General features: G+C 49.1%; 1 protein-coding gene across 1 annotated transcript in view; it reads left to right on the top strand.

Moving 5' to 3' along the window:
• LGR6 (leucine rich repeat containing G protein-coupled receptor 6) overlaps positions 1 to 12788 on the top strand; it is a 202899-nt gene that overhangs the window by 64477 nt on the left and 125634 nt on the right. The window lies entirely within an intron of this gene.

Here is a 12788-nt window from a genome sequence, read left to right as displayed (position 1 = left end):
AAGAGGGGAATCAGGTCCCATGTCCCTAGGGGAGGTGAGAGTACTACAGCAGATGCAGTGGCTTCGTGCAGCGATGAATTAATTCCATGCTGAGTTGCACTAGTCGTTACATTCTCCTCTCACGCTGATGGAAATCGGGAGTTGGCAGCAGACATTGCAGTAGATGTGAAATCAACATGAGAGGAGCATCAGGGGCTCCCCTGTCCCAGAGCAAAGCAGTAACTGCTCACACTGCTGGACAGGCTGTTTACTGTTTCACCTTCTGGAGACGTGGGGATATCCTCACTACTTGTACGTGGGCCGGTGGGGTGCAACTTTGAAGAGGCACGTGTAAGTGCTGCAATTGAGGCGGTGTAAGTAGGCTGTGGAATTCAGGAAAAATCTGATTTTGCACCAAAGGCAGGGGGCTCCTGTTATACGGCAGTGTGAATGGCAGCGTGCTCTCTGTGGCTATGCCTACACTTGGCGTGTGATGAGGGCGAGCACGAATAGGTGCACCTGAGCAGGGAAACCACACCCCTAGCTCCTACCCTACACCCACCCGACCTGGCACTCTGATTACGTGTGCACTGGAATATCAGTGATGCCAGCAAAATAACAAAATGAGGCCACGTGTCAGTGACACACCTGGCCTGGCTGGAGATGGTAGCCTGGTCTGAAAGGCTATCGTTTACCCTAGTGCAAAACACCAGCATTAGGAGCAACTTAAATTCCATGTAACCCCTGAAAATAGGGCATAAGGGGACAGCCCTTTGCCTGGGGGTGAATTTCACCCTGAGAAAATAACGCACAATATCGCTTGACCATGGAATAGGCCTCTATGGTTTTGTCCTGATGCCATGGCTGCTTGGAGCAGGCCAAATATTACAGCTGATTGAAAAAAGTTGTGTCAGAAGAGTTTACTGTAAAAAAAAAAAAGACAGCTTCATAGAAATTGAAACACTTGTATGTGATACTAAAATATTAATTTTGATATTGCATCATGCTGATATATGGTATAATGTTGTATCTCTAAATATGTGGTATGTGTGTGGTTTGGAATATTTAATTAGACTATACAAGTTGAAATGAAACATTTCAACACTATCATCCTTTGCGTTTCTAGAGCTGCTTTCACCCCAGGATCTCATGTGGGGCGAGCCAGTAGTATTCGCCCCATTTTGCATATGGATAATTTGAGAGCCAGAGAAGAGGATCAATTTGCCCAGTGAGTCGTCAGTGGTGGAGCTGGGAATAGAACCCAGGAGTTCTGAGTTCCAATCTGATGCACTGACTGTTGGGTCACTGCCTATCACACTCACTGGCCTTGTGTCCTTGTTTCCTTATACTCCCCTGTCAGTCCAAGTGTCTCCATCTGTCGTCTTTTGTCTTAGACCTTGTCATAAATATAAAGGGAAGGGTAATTACCTTTAAAATCCCTCCTGGCCAGAGGAAAAATCCTTTCACCTGTAAAGGGTTAAGAAGTTAAAGGTAACCTTGCTGGCACATGACCAAAATGACCAATGAGGAGACAAGATACTTTCTGAAGTTGGGAGGAAGGAGAAAAACAAAGGGTCTGTGTCTGTCTGTGTGATGCTTTTGCCGGGGACAGAACAGGAATGGACTTAGAACTTAGTAAGTAATCTAGCTAGGTATGTGTTAGATTATGATTTCTTTAAATGGCTGAGAAAATAGCTGTGCTGAATAGAATGAATATTCCTGTCTAGGTGTCTTTTTTGTAACTTAAGGTTTTTGCCTAGAGGGGTTCTCTATGTTCTGAATCTAATTACCCTGTAAGGTATTCACCATCCTGATTTTACAGAGGTGATTCTTTTTTACTTCTATTAAAAGTCTTCTTGTAAGGAAATTGAATGCTTTTTTCATTGTTCTAAGATCTAAGGGTTTGGGTCTGTGGTCACCTATGCAAATTGGTGAGGATTTTTACCAAACCTTCCCCAGGAAGTGGGGTGCAAGGGTTGGGAGGATTTTGGGGAGAAAGATGTTTCCAAACGACGCTTTCCTAATAAAAATAAACCCAGATAAATGTTTGGTGGTGGCAGTGGAAGTCCAAGGGTAAAATAGTTTGTACCTTGGGGAAGTTTTAACCTAAGCTGGTAAAATTAAGCTTAGGAGGTTTTCATGCAGGTCCCCACATCTGTACCCTAGAGTTCAGAGTGGGGAAGGAACCTTGACAGACCTAGATGGTGTTTTCTTGGGGCAGGGCCTATCTTTTTGTTCTGTGTCTGTACAACACCTAGAACATTGGGTTCTGGGTCTAGGACTGGGCTCTGAGGTGCTACCATAATACACCTAATAAATAATGTACAGTGCCTAGCACAATGGGGTCCGAGTGCATGACTGGGGCACCTAGGCACTACCGTAATGTATCTAATAAATTATAATATCAAAATAAACATGTCAGAATGTTTTTTAGTTTTGGCTTTTCATTCTGAGTAGAATAATGTCAGAATTTCCTGAGGAGCAGAAATTCCAGTTCCAGACCATCTCTCCTGCACATGGTGCCCCGAACATGGCATCAGTGGCAGATTAGCCACTGGGCCAATGGGGCCCAGACCCAGGGGACCTGGCCAACTGGGGGGCCTTGGAAAAATGGGCACCCTGCGCCCCAAACCACTCCGCCTGCCTGCCCAGAACTCGTGCCAGGAAGTGGGGTTAGGGCACTGGGGCTTGTGCCGCTCTTCCTGCCCACCTGCTGCTCTTACCAGGGAGCGCGGGAAGCCCCATGCCCTGACCCCACTCCCTGGCAGGAGCATGGGGAAGCTGGGGGCGGATGGGGGTGGGGAGGGGCCCCCACTTGTTCTGGCCTAGGGCTCCACAAAACAGTAATCCGTCTCTGTGTGGCACTCCCTGAGAGCATGCACAGCTGGCTCTTAGCTACACCGCCTTTCATGCTTCCCAGCACGTGTTCACACTTGTGATGGCAGCTTACTGGACCCAATTCAGCGGCGTTGGTGTAAGGCAGTGTAATGGTGATGAGACATATGTAAGCTATGCCCTGATCTTGCCGCTGATCCTCTGTCTCAGAGGAAGTGGGAGAGAACAACACCTTGGTGCTCTGAGCCTTTGTACTTTTGAATTGTGTGCCGCACTCAGACACCACAGGACCAGGTGTCGTATTGGGGCTGGCAGGCGTGGGGTTCTTGCCGCCAGCTAACCAGGACGGAAGGGTTGGCTGCAGGCTGGTATTCTAAGCTGGGCTGGGAACAATGAGTAGAGGGCAGAGTTTGTGGACGGAGGAGAACGGTAGGGAAGGGACGTGGTTGGGGATTGGTCCTGCTTTGAGCAGGGGGTTGGACTAGGTGACCTCCTGAGGTCTCTTCCAACCCTGATAGTCTATGATTCTATGGAGCCTGAGCGACAACAACAGGTCTCCCATCACAGGAGGGAAGGGAGGGTAAAGGGAGATCCCCTGTGAGCAGCTGGGTGGAAGGCTGTGTGCGTGTTTAGGGAGAATCTCTCTCTCTCACACACACACACGCACACACACATATTAGTGAGCAGATAGCATTGCCTAAAGGTTAACCAATCTGAGGACATACCAAAGCCTCAACATCTTTTATTTATTTTTTCAAAGTCTCATAATTTTCAAATCAGTCTCATGGTTATTTTGGAACAGACTCCTCTTGTTAACTGCCAGGGCTGGTGATTACTAGCCAAGGTACCAAATGGGAATAAGGAAAGCGAAGGGGATGGAGAAGGTGGCACATAGATCCGTGCGGTCATAGGTTCCAAGGCAAAAGGGACTGTTAAGATCACCTTGTCTGACCTCCAGCATAACACAGGCCAGAAACTCTCACCCAGGGATTCCTGCATCAAACACAATTATTTCAGGTTGAGCTGAGCAAGAGATGCCCAGTCTTGATTTAAAGACTTCAAGTGATGGAAAATCCACCACACCGGTTGGCAGTTTGTCCCAATGGTCAATTCCCCTCTCTGTTAAAAATGTGGGTCTTATTTCGGGTCTGAATTTATCTAGTTTAGCTTCCAGTCACTGGTTCATGTTCTATCCTTGTCTGCTACATTCAAGAGCCCTCTTATATTGGAAACCTTTTCCCCTTGTAGGCACTAATAGGCCAGGATGAAGTCACTTCTCAACCTTCTCTTGGGTAAGCTACGAAGTTCAAGCTTCTTAAGTTTCCTGCTATTAGGCAGGTTCTCCAGACCTTGATTCCTTCTTGCAGCTCTTCCCTGAACCCTCTTCAGTTTTTCAACATCATATTTAAAGTGTGGAGACCAGAACTGGACACAGTATTTCAATCTGTGTCCCAAGGTAATACTGTTTTCCCACTTCTACTCAGTATTCCCCTTGCTAGGCAATTAATGGTTGCCTAGCTGACAGTGATTATGACTTGATTCCATGTATCATGTGCAGAAAGAAAAGAGAGGGAGAGAGAGTGTACTAATTTTATAATTAGCACAATTAGCTTCCCTCAGCTCCCATTGGCTGGGAATGGCGAACCACGGCCACTGGAAGCTGCGGACAGCTTTGCCTGCGGATGGTCAGTGTAAACAAACTGTCTCATGGCCCACCAGTGGATTAACCTGACTGGTCGCAGGTTGCCCACCACTGCTCTAGAGGCTCCTAACCCTGCTGATGACCCTGGTGGGTGTCAATATGATGCCACATGATGGAATTTCTGTTTGTTCAGTTTGGGTTTATAAAAATCTAGGAAATTAAATAGACAAAAACTATATTAAAAGAATATGAAGGTTGCAAAGTCAAGTACTCTGGAGTTAGGAAATGCCAGAATAGGATGTTGGTGCATCACCAGTGCACCATCAGCACCAGTCAAGTCTTGCCTACCGCCTCCAGAACCCCATCCAATCTTGCAGGTATATCTCATGCCTTTGCTCCCACACCCCATTCTGCTGTCCTGCTGTCCCTTGCAGAATGTTCCGTCCTCTCTTCTTACCAGAGTGTCCTGTTTGCAGATTGTCCATCTTCTTCGGACAGTTAGAGATCTTCTCTTCGGCATATTTGGTGTCTTTGTGAATGGGGCGGAACATCCATCCTTGAGTGTATCTCATGCCCTACCTTGTTCCTTCCCTCCAATGAACTCTTCAGAGATTTTCCCAGAGTACCTGACAGCAATTGTATAGGCAGACATGGGATAAGAGGGAAGATCCCCTCTTGGGGGGGAGGGATAGCTCAGTGGTTTGAGCATTGGCCTGCTAAACCCAGGGTTGTGAGTTCAATCCTTGAGGGGGCCATTTAGGGATCTGGGGCAAAAATTGGGGATTGGTCCTGCTTTGAGCAGGGGGTTGGACTAGATGACCTCCTGAGGTCCCTTCCAACCCTGATATTCTATGATTCATGGATCAGTAACTGGTTAAAAGATAGGAAACAAAGGATAGGACACAGTTTTCGCAATGGAGAGAGGTAAATAGCGAGGTCCCCCAAGGATCTATGCCGGGACCAGTGCTATTCAGCATATTCACATATGATCTGGAAAAAGGGGTGAACAATGAGGTGGCAAACTTAGCAGATGATACAAAATTACTCGAGATCGTTAAGTCCAAAGCTGACTTCTAAGAGTTATAATGGAATCTCACAAAACCGGGTGACTGGGCAACAAAATGGCAGTTGAAATTCATTGCTGATAAATGCAAAGTATTGCACACTGGATAACATAATCCCAGTCTGACAGAGGCTGGTGCCAGGTGCTTCAGAGGGCAATTATCAAGTGATCCATCCCCTGTCCTCCAGTCCCAGCTTCTGGTAGTCAGAAGTTTAGGGACATCCAGAGCATGGGGTGCATCCCTGCCCCTCTTGGCTAATAGCCATTAATGGACATATCCTCCATGAATTTATCTAACGCTTTTTTGAACCCAGTTATATTTTTGGCCTTCACAACATCCCTTGGCAATGAGTTCCACAGGTTGACTGTGTGTTATGTGAGGAAGTACTTCCTTATGGTTGTTTACAACCTGGTGCCTATTCATGTTGGGTGACCCCTGGTTCTTGTCTTATGTGAACGGGTAAATAATCCTTCCCTTTCACTTTATCCACACCATTCCTGATTTTATAGACCTCTATCACAACCCCCCTTAGTCTTCTCTTTACTAAGATGAACAGCCCCAGGTAATTCAATATCATAGAATCATAGACTATCAGGGTTGGAAGGGACCTCAGGAGGTCATCTAGTCCAACCCCCTGCTCAAAGCAGGAACAATCCCCAACTAAATCATCTCAGCCAGGGCTTTGTCAAGCCTGACCTTAAAAACTTCTAAGGAAGGAGATTCCACCACCTCCCTAGGTAATACATTCCAGTGTTTCCCCACCCTCCTAGTGAAAAAGTTTTTCCTAATATCCAACCTAAACCTCCCCCACTGCAACTTGAGACCATTACTCCTTGTTCTGTCATCTGCCACCACTGAGAACAGCCGAGCTTCATCCTCTTTGGAACTCACTTTCAGGTAGCTGAAAGCAGCTATCAAATCCCTCCTCATTCTTCTCTTCCACAGACTAAACAATCCCAGTTCCCTCAGCCTCTCCTCATAAGTCATGTGTTCCAGCCCCCTAATCATTTTTGTTGCCCTCCGCTGGACGTTTTCCAATTTTTTCCACATCCTTCTTGTAGTGTGGGGCCCAAAACTGGACACAGTACTCCAGATGAGGCCTCACCAATGTCGAATAGAGGGGAACGATCATGTCCCTTGATCTGCTGGCAATGCCCCTACTTATACAGCCCAAAATGCCATTGGCCTTCTTGGCAACAAGGGCACACTGTTGACTCATATCCAGCTTCTCGTCCACTGTAACCTCTAGGTCCTTTTCTGCAGAACTGCTGCCGAGCCATTCGGTCCCTAGTCTGTCACGGTGCATGGGATTCTTCCGTCCTAAGTGCAGGAGTCTGCACTTGTCCTTGTTGAACCTCATCAGATTTCTTTTGGCCCAATCCTCTAATTTGTCTAGGGCCCTATGTATCCTATCCCTATCCTCCAGCGTATCTACCTCTCCTCCCAGTTTAGTGTCATCTGCAAACTTGCTGAGGGTGCAATCCACACCATCCTCCAGATCATTTATGAAGATATTGAGCAAACCCGGCCCGAGGACCGACCCTTGGGGCACTCCACTTGATACCGGCTGCCAACTAGACATGGAGCCAATTGATCACTACCCGTTGAGCCCGACAATCTAGCCAGCTTTCTATCCACCTTATAGTCCACCTTATATCTCTTCATGTGGAAGCTGTTCCATACCCCTAATCATTCTGGCAACATTTGGGGGCATTTTTGTTGCCCTTCTCTGCACCTTTTCGAATTCTAATATATGTTTTTGAGGTGGGGCGACCAGAACTGCACACAGTATTCAAGGTGTGGATGTACCATGGATTTATATAGAGGCATTATGGCATTTTCTGCCTTATTATCAATTCCTTTCCTAATGGTTCCCAACATTCTGTTCGCCTTTTTGGCTGCCGCTGCACATTGAGGGGATGTTTTCAGAGAACTAGCCACAATGACTCCAAGATCTCTTCCTTGAGCTAATTTAGACCCTATCATTGTATATGTATAGCTGGGATTATGTTTTTCAATGTGCATTACTTTGCATTTATCAACATTGAATTTCATCTGCCACTTTGTTGCCCAGTCACCCAGTTTTGTGAGATCCCTTCGTAACGCTTCGCAGCCAACTTTGGACTTAACAATCTTGAGCGATTTTGTATCATTGTTCACCCCCTTTTCCAGAAGATGTATGAATTCATTCAACAGCAATAGTCCTCTATATAGTCCGGCTATATACCTCTCTTCACTGTGAAAACTGACCATTTATTCCTACCCTTTGTTCCCTGTCTTTTAACCAGTTACTGACCCATGAGAGAACCTTCCTCTAATCCCATGACTCCTTATTTTGCTTAAGAACCTTTGATGAGAAACCTTGTCAAAGGCTTTCTGAAAGTCCAAGTACACTATATCCACTGGATCCCCCTTGTCCACATGCTTGTTGACACTCTCCAAGAGTTCTAACAGACTGAGGCATGATTTCCCTTTACAAACACCATGCAGACTCTTCCCCAACATATCATGTTCATCTCTGTGTCTGATAATTCTGCCCTTTACTATAGTTTCAACCAGTTTGCCTGGCACTGAAGTTAATCTTACCAGCCTGTAATTTCCAGGATCATCCATGAAGCTTTTTAAAAAAGATCAGCTTCACATTAGCAACCCTCCAGTCATTGTGTGCAGGGGTGATTTAAGTGATAGGTTACATGCCACAGTTAGTTGTCCTGCAGCTGCATGTGGTTGCCTTGATGTTCATTAGGCTGCAGCGCAGAGCTGGTTGCCAGGTTTTCGCTCCCCAGCCACCTCCCCCATTGTCTCTGGCAGCAGTGGAGGGTTCATTTATCACTAGGGATCAAAGATGGCTTTGTGGTTACGGCACAGCACTGGGAGTCAAGCGTTCAGTTCCTGGCTCAGCCATTAACTCTCACTGTGTGGTCTTGGGTGAGTCACTTCCCCCTTCCGTGCCTCAGTTTCCCCACCTGTAAAATGAAATAATGATACTCAGACGTGAGCTGTGACTCATTAATATTTCACCTGGGGCTCTTCAGAAGACAAATGCAATCAATGATATAGCCCCAGAGGGCTCCCAGGAAGAGCAGATGCTCAGCTTCATCTGACTTTGAAGAAGCAACATATCCAGGGACTCCCTTCCCCGGATGGCTCCCTGACAGCTGTCTGTCAGGCCGTTTGACTGCATTCTCGGCACCTCCTGTTGCCCGCGCTCTCCACCCCTCCCCCCTGCCTCGAGCTTTGGAGTGGGGAAAAATCAAACTGCATTTGACGCTGGCAACAGAGCGTGGGGAACACATACAGTCCCCGCACAGGCACTGGCTAGCTCTGCCTGCCAAGAAAGACAGCGCCAGTTCCTTGGGAAAGGGGTCTCCTGAAATAGGGGCCTGGAGGTTAGCATCTTTTCTTTTCTTTTCTTTTCTTTTCTTTTCTTTTCTTTCAGCTGATTAAAGTTGCTAATAAATCCCACTTAATGCAGCCTGAAGCCAGGAGCCAAGTGAGACAAGGGCAATCGGCACAGAAGCAATAGAAAGGGGATTTTGAAAGCTGGCCTGGGAAAACGAACATGTTGAAATGTGTTCCCCAGCAAAGGCTTTTGTTACTGCGTTTCGAACCCTAGCATGTGAGCTCGGTGCCAGCAGGAAGGAGTGGAGCAGTGGACAGGTGTCCCCCATGGCCGTTCGCCTCGCATCCTCTCCCGGTTCGGGGCACGTGTGGCCGGCTGCCCACCGCTGGGTCTCCTCCTGGCAGAGCAGGGCCTGTTGTCATGGGGGTTGTGCTTTGTGCGCGGGGGTTGGAGTATCACCAGGGGGCACCAGTCAGGGGTCAGAGCCCCGCTGCGAAAAGGATGCAGACAGACAAGGTGCAACAAGTGCAGGCAACAAATAACAGGAGGAGGTGGGGAAGGGCGGGTGCCTGTGAAGCCGGTAGGTGACCACACAGCCACCAACTAGCCTAGGGGCCTGCTACCCCCGCTGGTGTCTGCAGGGGACAGCAGCACTCTGGGATCTCAGCAGGGGAAGGTGGAGATCCTTCCTCCTCTGAGCCCTCTGTGGTGCATCTCGCCCCATCTCTCTCGCTTGCTAGTGGGGTGGAGGGGCCAGAGCCCTGCTCCCTGTGACAAGGCAATTGTGTGCCATGGGGACACTGAGATGACTGTGGCATATGGATGCTGCGTTATACGGGGCTGTCACAGGGTGGTCCCCTGAGAGTCCTTTCCAGCTCAGGTTTCAGAGTAACAGCCGTGTTAGTCTGTATTCGCAAAAAGAAAAGGAGTACTTGTGGCACCTTAGAGACTAACCAATTTATTTGAGCATGAGCTTTCGTGAGCTACAGCTCACTTCATCAGATGCATACCGTGGAAACTGCAGCAGACTTTATATATACACAGAGAATATGAAACAATACCTCCTCCCACCCCACTGTCCTGCTGGTAATAGCTTATCTAAAGTAATCTTCAGGTTAGGCCATTTCCAACCTGGATTTGTGCTGGAAATGGCCTAACCTGAAGATTACTTTAGATAAGCTATTACCAGCAGGACAGTGGGGTGGGAAGGAGGTATTGTTTCATATTCTCTGTGTATATATAAAGTCTGCTGCAGTTTCCACGGTATGCATCTGATGAAGTGAGCTGTAGCTCACGAAAGCTCATGCTCAAATAAATTGGTTAGTCTCTAAGGTGCCACAAGTCCTCCTTTTCTTTCCAGCTCAGTGGCTGACCACAACCACTCCAGGTCTTCTCAACCTTCACGGTGCTTTGTTATGAACTACCTTCACAATCAAGAGCCAGCTTCCCCCCTTGCTTCTGGGCAAGGGTACAGTAGTCGTAGCAGCAGCCAGTCCTGCCAACTTCTGCCTTCCTTCTGGCTCCCTACCCTCTCCCAGCACTTCCTTCCTGTTTGCCTACACAGGCCTTCCAGCTGGGGACACTTCCACCCCGTTAGCCCCTCAGCTGGGTCATCCCTCAGTTAATTGGTCACCTCTGCCAACAGCTTGTCTTTCAATCAGCGCTCGCTTCATAGCAGCGGGTGAGGAGCTGAGTCAGCGCATCCCATTACAGGGGCCCCGATGCATCTCTGACCCAGCCGTCCAAGGTTACGAGGCATTGCCTTTACTGGGACGCAGTGCATTGTGGGGGCCTGACATTTCCGTGGCATGGTGATACTGTCTTACGGGGCGTTGGCATTCCTATGACACAGCTGCACTGCCTTCAGGGGCAATGACCTTTCTGCGACGTAGCTCGACCCACTAACGTTCCTTTGATCTCGCCATGCCGCAGTCTGATGCACCGGTGGTTCTGCGACGTAGTGGTGCCTAGGTCCTCGATACTCCTGTGAACCAGCTGTGCGACGCTCGAGGGAGCAATGTGTGTGATACAGCCGAGCTGCATTGTGGGGTGCCGGGGTTTTCGGGACGTGTCGACGCAGCGTTGTTGGACACTGACCGTTTCTGTGAAAAAGCCGCGCTGCAGGATAGACCCATCACATTTCTGTGTGACAGGGTCGATTCTTATTGTGGGCGCGGACATTTCTGCAACCCAGCGGTAAACGCGTGCTGGGTCATTGTAGCGGGGCGGTCACCCTGCTCCGGCCCTGAAAGGGTTAAAAGCCAGCCCTTGGAGAGGGCTGGGGCGGAGATCCAATCAGAAAAGGCTGGGAGGCAGCCAATCAGGGCCAGGCTGGGCCCTATAAAATGGCTGCAGGGCCACACTGTAGGCAGTCTCTCTCCAGCTTTGGAGTGAGATGGGCTGGAAGGAGACATGGGTACTTTGGACAGTGCTGGTGAAGGGCAGGAGCAGCTGGGGAAGCTCCAGCCTGGCAAACCCCCCGGCAGAGGCCTTGCTGTTAGGGCCGGAGGAGGTATTAGGGCTGTGGGGAAGCAGCCGGGGGAGGAAGAGGCAGCAGGTCTAACCCCCTTGCCAATGACGAGTGGCCACTTCAGACTGCAGTTTGCCCCTGAGGGAAGGGGCTAGATGAAGCCTGGCAGTGGGTCACTGAGGCACGATGGGATTGGGGTTCCCCAGACAGGGAAGGACCCTGAGTGTGGGGGTACTGCCATGGGGCAGTACCCAGGAGAAAGGGCACCGTGGGCCGGGAGGGACGCGGGGCCTGAAGTATAGTGGTGGAGATCGATCATGAAAGACAAGTAGTGACAACAGGAGAAACACTGGCCAGCAGGAGGCGCTCTGAGGTTGGGATGAGTTAATTCCTGAACGACCAGCAGGAGATGCCGTGGCGGTAAGTGCTTGACCTGTTACACTCATTGATATTTAATCAAAGCAATGCTGCTTCATGGGGCACGGATACTCCTGAGCGACGGTATTGGTGTGGTATTAAGCAGTGCTGTGTTACGGGCCACTGCTATTTGTCGGACAACCCGGTGCTGCATTTTGTCACGCTTCCCGTTGCTGCATTTTGGGGTATGTGGATTTCTGTGTCATAGTGGTGGTTTACGGCAGGGCTTCTCAGCATATAAAAGCCAGGGCCAGCGTTAGGGGGTAGCACGCAGATATGGCCTACAGTCATGGCGTCGTTGGGCATTCAGATTTCTGGGGTGTAGCGGTGCTGCATTAAGGGACACTTCTGAGACATTTCGATTGTATTCCGAGTTTCTAAGGCTAGAAGTGATCACTGTGATCGTCTAGTCAGATCTCCTGAATAAGAAGTTCAATAGCTGTACTCTGTTCCATACAGAGGCACTTATCAGGGCCCCGGAATGGGGGGCAATGGCCCCATCACTTTTTATCGGCCATAAGGGCAAGTGACGGAGGACAGGTCTTGGGTGGAAGAGGTGGAGCGGGGATTTGGGGGGGGAAGAGGTGGTGCAGGGGCGGGGCCTTGCAGGAAGGGGTGGGGCCTCGGAGAAGGGGAAGTGCAAGGGTGGTGACTTGGGGAGGGGGGTGTGTGTGAGGGTGGAGACTCTAGGGAAGGGTAGGCATGGGGGGCAGGATCACTGTTCAGGCTCAGGGGTGGGGGGGCCCACTCTTCGGGAGCTTCCACCATTCCTTGAACTTATAGGCTGTGATCAAGTCACCCTTTATTCTTTGTTAAGTGAAACAGACGGAGCTCCATGTGTTCTAAGGCATGTGATTTTATTTTTAATGTTAAGGCCAGAAGGTGACATTAGATCATCTTGTCTCAACTCCTGTGTATCGCAGGCCATTACATTTCGCCCAGTTCCCACTGTACTGAGTCCAATACCTGGTGCTTGGCTAAAGCATCTTCCAGAAAGGCATGCAGTCTTGATTTGAAGATAGCTTGTTCCAATGATTC

Source organism: Eretmochelys imbricata, chromosome 21, assembly GCF_965152235.1.
Source record: "Eretmochelys imbricata isolate rEreImb1 chromosome 21, rEreImb1.hap1, whole genome shotgun sequence".
Lineage (NCBI taxonomy): Eukaryota > Metazoa > Chordata > Testudines > Cheloniidae > Eretmochelys > Eretmochelys imbricata.
Note: the sequence above shows the minus strand (reverse complement) of the source record. Positions and strands in the feature narration are given on the sequence as shown.